Raw genomic sequence first — 8531 nt, 5'->3', positions numbered from 1 at the left:
TGTTTATGGTTGATGGAGGCAAAATGTGTATTATTTTAACATTTATTAACATACATTTTGGTACCAGGAGAGGCTGTCATTTGCCCCTGCCGCCGTGGACCCTGGCCTTTCAGGGTTTTCTCTTTTTTTTGTGTGTTAGCCTTGCAATTTACTTATCCAGTGCCTTAAATTACTTCTTCGCCGTTCATCTATGACCTGTTGCACACATAAGACGATCCCCTACCAAATTTCACTTGCAGAGGGCTATTTCAGCGATTTCCTTGTCTCGTTCTTTATATCCGTTCTTCGTCGTTCATCTGTGACATGTTGCACGCCTGAGACGATATCCTACCAAATTAGCATCTCCTGCTTAGGTAGAGAGAGTAACGATCGCTTTGTAATAAGAAAGAGAATATTCAACGTGGTGTTTAGAATACAAATATGTGAATGGGACTGTATGAAATTACAGTGTCACAGTACAGCCATGCGCCAACTGCCGTTGCCTAGCAAGTGGAAGTGTGCTGCAACTTCTGATACCATATTCAGGGGGTTTTTTCTGCTCGAGTATCTCGCGTGTTGGTTTCTCGCAAAATGTCAGAAATGATTGGATCATTATCCGTAATCGGACAGTAATTGTCAATTATCCGCCGCTATTAGAGCATGGAGCAGGCTGATCTAGCGCAGACTGTATCGGGTGTTTCATGTAAAGATTAATTACGTTGTGGGATCAGTAATTATACATGAATGTGATTATTCTTTTAGTAGTGTGCCATGGTCATTTGGGCACTGTCGTTAAGCAGAAAGATTGTTATTGCATATTAACCTTTTTATGGGTTCGTAACACTGGAAAAAGCACTAAGTAACCATGTGTTTTATAGTGTTACGGGTATTTTTGAAACAAAATATTTAATCCAGCAGTTTATAGCTGTTAACGGCGTTTTTATATGAGTGAAATTTCATTTCACGTAGGATTTCATGCTTTTGTAATCAGATTTATAAGTTAAATGAGTTAACAAATTACTCAAGAAGATAAAAAGAAAGGGTCTTAACGTAGTTCAAAAGGTTAGAGCTACAGGAATGACAACGATGGATGTTTCACAACAAGGTACTGTCGTCTCTGTAGTTTTCAATACTGTCGTTTGTTCATCATTCAAACGTGCAAGAAGGCACCAACACACAACTTTGTTGAAAGTTCTAAATATAAAATTAATAAGATGCTGTCTGGTAAAACTTAATCCCCTACTGACGTCTGGCACTTAGACCAAAAATTCAACCATATTTATATGTTGGAAACTACTCGGAGAACATTTGCAATTTTAATTTGTAATGCTATTGACCTCCTATAATCATTGTACTTAAAATGAGTCTATCTTGAAAACTACTGACAGAAAAAAATGCTGCCTTCTACTTTCATTTAGCCCTAATTAATTGTAGTAATAGAATGACAACATAACCCATGGGTGTGGTATAATATTCAGAAAAGATACGGGTATACTTCTGTCACTGGAAATAAGATTACAGCGCAGGGACATGCCAGCACAGTGTCAGCGAGTTGCAATGAGTGACCCCACTTCTGTTCCATTTCAAAACTTTGGCTCAGGCAAAGGGAATTCGCAAATGATCAAGCGCCAGTACTAGTAGGCTGGAATTACCACACACTAAAACTCGTTCGAACGACTCATAAAACGAATAGGACAATATATCCATCACTTGACCGACATATCTGAAATGCAATGGGTCACTTGACCAACACCTAACCAGGATGGTCAGTCATTTGAAATGTCAATGGCCGACTGCCAACATATCTAACCTCGACCGTTTTATGTGTGCGCTGTAACAAGGGTTAATAAATGAGGGAATACAGAATACTTTATGACCATTTTTTTTTTTACAGAAATATGCCTTGATGTTGCCGTTATAAAAATACTGCCAGAGGAATGTTAATAATAATAATAATAATAATAAATAACTTTTCTATAGCGCGAGTCCCATCAATTGGCTCCAGGCGCTTTACAAATTCATTATAGAATAAACTAGCACAAATCAACAAGCATACAAAACATACATTTAACTGAGACATAACACCAAGAACCCAAGCACTAAGCAAAAACTTTGCGTACAATGTTTAAAAGTACACACACACGCACACACACACACACACACACACACACACACACACACACACACACACACACACACACACACACACACACACATGCGCGCACGCACAAAGATACCATTGACAAATAGACCATAAAGCACAAACAGGGTAGAGAGTTCCATAACAGAATAGAGTTGTGGAGAGTCAACTCAGGCTGAGCAAAGGCTTTACGAAACAGGTATGTTTTGAGTTGTGTTTTGAAGGAGGAAAGGCTGCTGGAGTCACGGATGTTGCTGAGATTTATTTTCCTCGACAAATGTGCCACAATGGACACATAGTTTTCAACAGTCTTTGGCGTCACCTTTTCCCCGCCATGAAAACAATTCGGCAATTCTGACTGAATTACGGCAAAGTTTCCTGCGATAGGAAATAAGTTTCGTTGGTTTGCCGACCGCGGCAACTACACGAATTTCATGCGTACGATCATGCAAACGGACATACACAGAGTATGTTTAGAAGGGGATGTATATTCTTGATTGGGATCAAAAACGAGCGCACACCACCCGCAGCCGCTGGATTGGACTTGCACAAAGGTGTATAATTGTGTCAGCGAGGAGAGGGGTGAGGTAGATCGAATGACGTCGCCATCGCTACTCCGCCACCATCGTGCGATACACCTCCCACCATTAGCCTTGCGCTCCGAGGTGTGTGGGCGTCACAATGCTGATGTGATGCACCAGAATAACAATGGATTGTACGCAGCTGACTGTAGTTGATTCAAGTATTTGCTGGCGGTGTGTGTATGTGGAGGGGGGGAGGAGTGTGTGTGTGTTAGAGAGAGAGGAAGAGAGAGAGTGTGTGTGTGTGTGTGTGTGTGTGTGTGTGTGTGTGTGTGTGTGTGTGTGTGTGTGTGTGTGTGTGTGTGCGTGTGGGTGTGTGGGTGTGTGTGATCGATTTCCATTGAGGATTGAAGAACTGGAGTTGTTTTTGTGTGTCTAAAGTGCACACTGAAAATAGACGTAGGATTTGCTTCAGGGGAACTTAAACAGATAACGTGCGTATAGAAGGGTGTTTTGTTTCAAAGCGTTGAAGCTTAAAGGATTTAAATGTGGGTCAGTGTTCATGGAAACTTGTAGGTGTGAATTCGGTCAGCCTTTTCTCAAAGGGCACTGTATGTGGTCACATATTTAAAAGCGCAGTCCTTCCCGTGTGAACGATTACGGTCAACATCTCTGGTCCGACCAGGCGTTTACATGGGGTAAGAATAGGTACACACACACACACACACACACACACACACACACACACACACACACACACATACATACATACATACATACACACATAAACACACACACACACCCACACACAAACACACACACACACATATACATACATACATACACACACACTCACACACCTCTAAAAGCAAGGGGTTTACATGGGGTATACACACACACACACACACACACACACACACACACACACACACACACAAACACACATATTTATCTTCCCGTGTCTTATAAACACTACGTTTCATGACAATAAAGTTTATTCGTATTCGTATTCACACACACACAGTCACCCAGGCACACACTCACTCACAAACTCACACCCCTCAAAAAACAAGTACACGCACAATTGGCATTTACGATGTATCTATTTTTATTGAGCTGTTACGGAGACAGAATTTAGCAGCAGCCATATGGCAGTTATGGGTCACAAAAATCAATGACGCGTGGCAAACACGATCAGTGGTCTTTCAATGTGTGTTTTGACACAGGCTGTGTGCAAAGACCATGACTTTTTTTGTTTTTGGTTTTTGTTTTGTCATATAACCCAGATCATGTCCTTAAAAGGCTAAACATACATGCCTATAGGACACTAATATATTTATAAAAAAATATAAAAAAAAGACCATGACGACGTTGCTTTTTCTAACTCCATTTTACACGCCGCGTGCTGTTGTCATATTAGCGACATTCACATGATGACAGCAAATTCTGTGTATGACATAAGTTGATGATGAAGATACGGAATTTTTGACCTGCCAAACCTTCGGTCGGCCAAGCACTAGGTTTAAACAGTTTTTTGTTTTTTTATCCAGCTCCATTAATACAAAGCCATAATTGAATGTTATAATGAAGGAGCACAACAAGATCACTTCTAAATCTGCTCTTAGAAACAAACGTGTAATGTGGCGGACGATAATATAAATGCATGCCAAGCACTTAGGTGGCGGCTCTTTTTTGTGATGTAAGAATAAGAATACTTTATTATCTCATAGAGAAATTCAGGCGTGGTACATAGCAATAATACAAGCAGGACATTGTTTTTACATAAGACATATGTATAGGTTACAACACGAGTGGTTTTTTATATGGCTTGTATTTCAGTCAAGACCCAGCGGATGAATATCATCGGGAGACACGAGCCTTTGGCGAGTGGCTCTCGATTGATATTCCCGCTGGGTCTTGACTGAAATACAAGCCATATAAAAAACCACGAGTGTTGTAATCTGTATATCCCATTCTACCATCAAACACAAAGTGTAGACTACTAGCGGCACTGTTGCGATCTGTGGAGTGTGAAACAGTGTTTTCAGCGAGACTTGGCCTTTTTGCAACCTTAAACTAAGTGACCGTCGCTGAAAAAATAAAACGAATGAGTGCATCTATAAGTACGCGGTAACACTACTTTCAGACCGTTTAAAAGCTTTAAGTAAAGGTTCATAAGTTGCAAGAAAGTAATGAAGTCGTATAGAAATCCATTTAGTTGAAGCGCACAATTCTTTTGCGTTTCAGGTCGGCGGAACGGGGAAACCGGTTTGGCCCCCATTTGGCTTACTCGACTCGATTCAGAATCGATTCCACGTTGTTTTTTTCGAACGCATTATTATACAATTAGTCTTATTGACAGAGAAGCAAATTTTAGGGAACACATATGTAGATTTAACCATTTGCTCCCTATTTGAAATGTATCTACATGTTTTGCGAGTGTGTTTGCATGAACCTAAACTGGTATGGGTGCGAGGAAAACAGGACCCAAGTCTGTCACCGCCGCTTGATTGCATTTTGAAAGAATATGACTGGATTACGGAAAAATACACACATGTTAAGTTCTTAGATACCTTCATCGCCAATGTGGACTTACTGCAGAGCCAGGCAAAAGAGTAGACTTGCTCGCAAAACACGTGAAACAGCTGATGATAGCGAAGCCCAACCGTGCCAGGTAAGGACGGTCTGACAGATTCTCAAAAGTCGTCTGCTAACGAAGCAAGGGGAGGGTACTCGTGTTTTTGTTTTGGTTCGCTAGCATCTGGTTATCTTGTAAGTTGAATGTTCGTTTTTTCCCACCTGCATTGCTTTCATAATGAAAGAAACGTTTGCTTATTGCATCTCATACATCAGATCAGTTCTGAGATTCATTTTTGCGTGCAACTGATATGGTTTTCTGAGCCGTGCAATACGATTTTGGAACTTCATACAAATGTGTCACATTGTTCGGCGCGAGGTCAAAGGTCGGGAGCAAAGTAGTTCTTCGCCCAAATCGGAATCTGCACTATCATATATTTTTTTGAGTCCATGATGTATTTATTGAGCTATAAAAATACAACATATATACCCATACTGAAGTAACAGAGACAAAGAAGGGAGGTCATGGGATATAGCAGTATATAACAGGGCAGGTTATAAACACACCTCCCACATACCTCTCTGGTAATTGATACATATAGTACTTAATTAAATGAAGGAAGGAAGGAAGGCCTTTAGAGCACAACAATTAGTATGCCAGAAAATAGCTTCTTTCTCTCTTCGTTTCCTATATGAGTAAATTTTTAGATAAATGAATGGGGATGTTTGGCTTTAATTGGACGTTCCCCCTCGCGTTGTGGACGTCATTTGAAAGTCTATAAACGCATGCGTCACAGGTGATTGACGCAGGTAAGTGAAGCATTAATTTGCACCCGGGTGTTCCGCACTGTTGGATTGGGTTTGAAATGAGTGATCGCGAGCCGCCTCTTGCGGTTGTATCGATCGACCGATGGGTAGACTCATTGATTGATTGATTAATTGGTTGATTGATTGATTGCTTGATTGATTGCTCCGGATGTCACCTGGTGTGACGTGGGATTCAGCTCCGTGTAAATTAAAGGGCTGTCCATGTAGAAGTCATTAAATTTACGAATTAACAATACTCTTCATAATAGGTCAGTAATACGTGTGAGGACGTTTAAGCTTCATCAATCAGTGAGTAAACATTCATCGATTAAAGAATAAATTGATTGATTCAAGTGATGTTTGGAATATATATAATTGAACAATGCATTTCAAATAGCAGTGTGATTGCTCTGGTATGGTTGAAAAGATGTTGCCAGTCTCTGGTGTTGCTTGGTAGTGGTAATTGTAGTAAAAGGGTTTGGATATTTGTGAATGAACCGAAGCGCGGTCGTCTTTGTACGTGCATGAGAGAGAGAGAGAGAGAGAGAGAGGGGGGGGGGGGGGGGGGGGTGGACTCAAAATCTCAAGAGACAGTTACTCAGTCAATGTCAATTACGACCACACACACACACAAAGAGAACTGTAGCCATTACTAACAAAATACGCTCAGTCAGGAAAAAGAAATGTCCAAAAGCAGTGACGTAGACGATTGCGTTGCTAGGCAACTGGTTCTATCGATCCCCTAGCAGGCGTAGAGGAAGAGAAATAGAGAGAGAGAGAGAGAGAGAGAGAGGGGAGAGAGAAGGAGACAAACAAAATGGAATAGAGTATAGCTGAATATCATCGCCGTACATCCCAGCAGAGAGAGAGAGAGAGAGACAGGGAGAGGGAGAAATCTTTGGATCAGGGTTTGTTGACTCTTCATTTTTTCGTATAATGGACACTCCCCCGCTGGTCTTGCATTGATTTTGGAAACGGTGCAATTCGGTGACATTTTGTTCAAGTCTTGCTGAGGAATCCTAGCTCGGTCTGGCTTAAGCCCGTGAGGCAAGAGCTCTCGAGGAAAATTGGCTTTGTGAGAATTCGTGAATGAAACAGATGGTGTTGTTTTGTACAGGTTGTCGAAGGACGTGTTGATTTTTGATAGCAACTGAGGCTTCTTCAAGGTCCTTCGTTCATCTCATTTCCGTTTTCAGTTTTTGATTTGGGTTTTTGTGGTGTGTGTGTGAGAGAGAGAGATAGAGAGTTTGAGTTGCAGTCCTTGGCTGTTCTTGTAGGAAATAAGGAGCGCCCAAGGGAATTATAAGTGAGATTTGCTGCCGTGAAAATACCATATTGCTGGAGCAGTTGCTGTGCTTTTGAACTTTTGATTATTGATTTTCTGTGGTTTGACAGTGACTTGCTTCGATATGGTGTGTGTATGTGTGTGTGTGTGTGTGTGTCTCTCTCTCTCTCTCTCTCTCTCTCTCTCTCTCTCTCTTGCTTCCTTCCTTCTGACTCTCTCTCATACACACACACACACACACACACACACACACACACACACACACACACACACACACACACTCACTCACTCACTCACTCACTCACACTAACATACCCGCTAACACACACACACTCTCTCTCTCTCTCTCTCTCTCTCTCTCTCTCTCTCTCTCTCTCTCTCTCTCTCTCTCTCTCTCTCTCTCTCTCTCTCTCTCTTGCTTCCTTCCTTCTGACTCTCTCTCTCATACACACACTCACTCACTCACTCACTCACTCACTCACTGCACCCCGCGGGTTAGGGGGAGTCCCATATTGGTTGGGACGTGAAAGATCGAATTTACCCGATGCTACCCAGCATGTCGCAAGGGGCGACTAACGGATTCTGTTTCTCCTAGTATATAGTCAATGTTTGTAAAGATTTTTAGTCAAGCAGTATGTAAGAAATGTTAAGTCCTTTGTACTGGAAACTTTGCATTCTCCCAGTAAGGTAATATATTGTACTACGTTGCAAGCCCCTGGAGCAAATTTTTGATTAGTGCTTTTGTGAACAAGAAACAATTGACAAGTGGCTCTATCCCATCACCCCCCTTCCCTCCGTCGCGATATAACCTTGAACCGGTGGTTGAAAACGACGTTAAACACCAAATAAAGATAAAGACTCACTCACTCACACTAACATACCCGCTAACACACACACACACACACTCTCTCTCTCTCTCTCTCTCTCTCTCTCTCTCTCTCTCTCTCTCTCTCTCTCTCTCTCTCTCTCTCTCTCTCTCTCTCTCTCATGGTCTGTCTGTCACACAAAAACTGCATACGTAACTGCAAAAGGTTAAAGCAATAGTGAAGCAGCACTCATAGAACAGCATCGACAGAAACTGAACCTCGTAATTACGTAATGAGCAAAGTTACAGAGCCTGTCATTAATGTCAATTGTTGAGTGCCCAAGTCAGCCATGCAATATTTTCGTTAGGCGCAGTTCTGATTTAGGAAATTGGGTGATCGCCCACACAGGCAGTGGA

General features: G+C 41.7%; 1 protein-coding gene across 4 annotated transcripts in view; it reads left to right on the top strand.

The window, feature by feature from the left end:
• LOC138962729 (synaptotagmin-1) overlaps window positions 1-8531 on the top strand; it is a 56498-nt gene that overhangs the window by 20323 nt on the left and 27644 nt on the right. Inside the window, exon 1 of one of the 4 annotated variants that reach the window (XM_070334664.1) lies at window positions 6840-6932. The exons of the other annotated variants lie outside the window; for them this stretch is intronic. The gene's annotated coding sequence lies outside the window, so the exon portion shown is untranslated. Of the gene's footprint in view, window positions 1-6839; window positions 6933-8531 lie in introns of those variants that run through there. 4 annotated transcript variants of the gene reach the window in all.

This window comes from Littorina saxatilis, linkage group LG3 (genome assembly GCF_037325665.1).
Source record: "Littorina saxatilis isolate snail1 linkage group LG3, US_GU_Lsax_2.0, whole genome shotgun sequence".
NCBI lineage: Eukaryota > Metazoa > Mollusca > Gastropoda > Littorinimorpha > Littorinidae > Littorina > Littorina saxatilis.
This window is presented reverse-complemented; position numbering and strand designations above follow the sequence as displayed.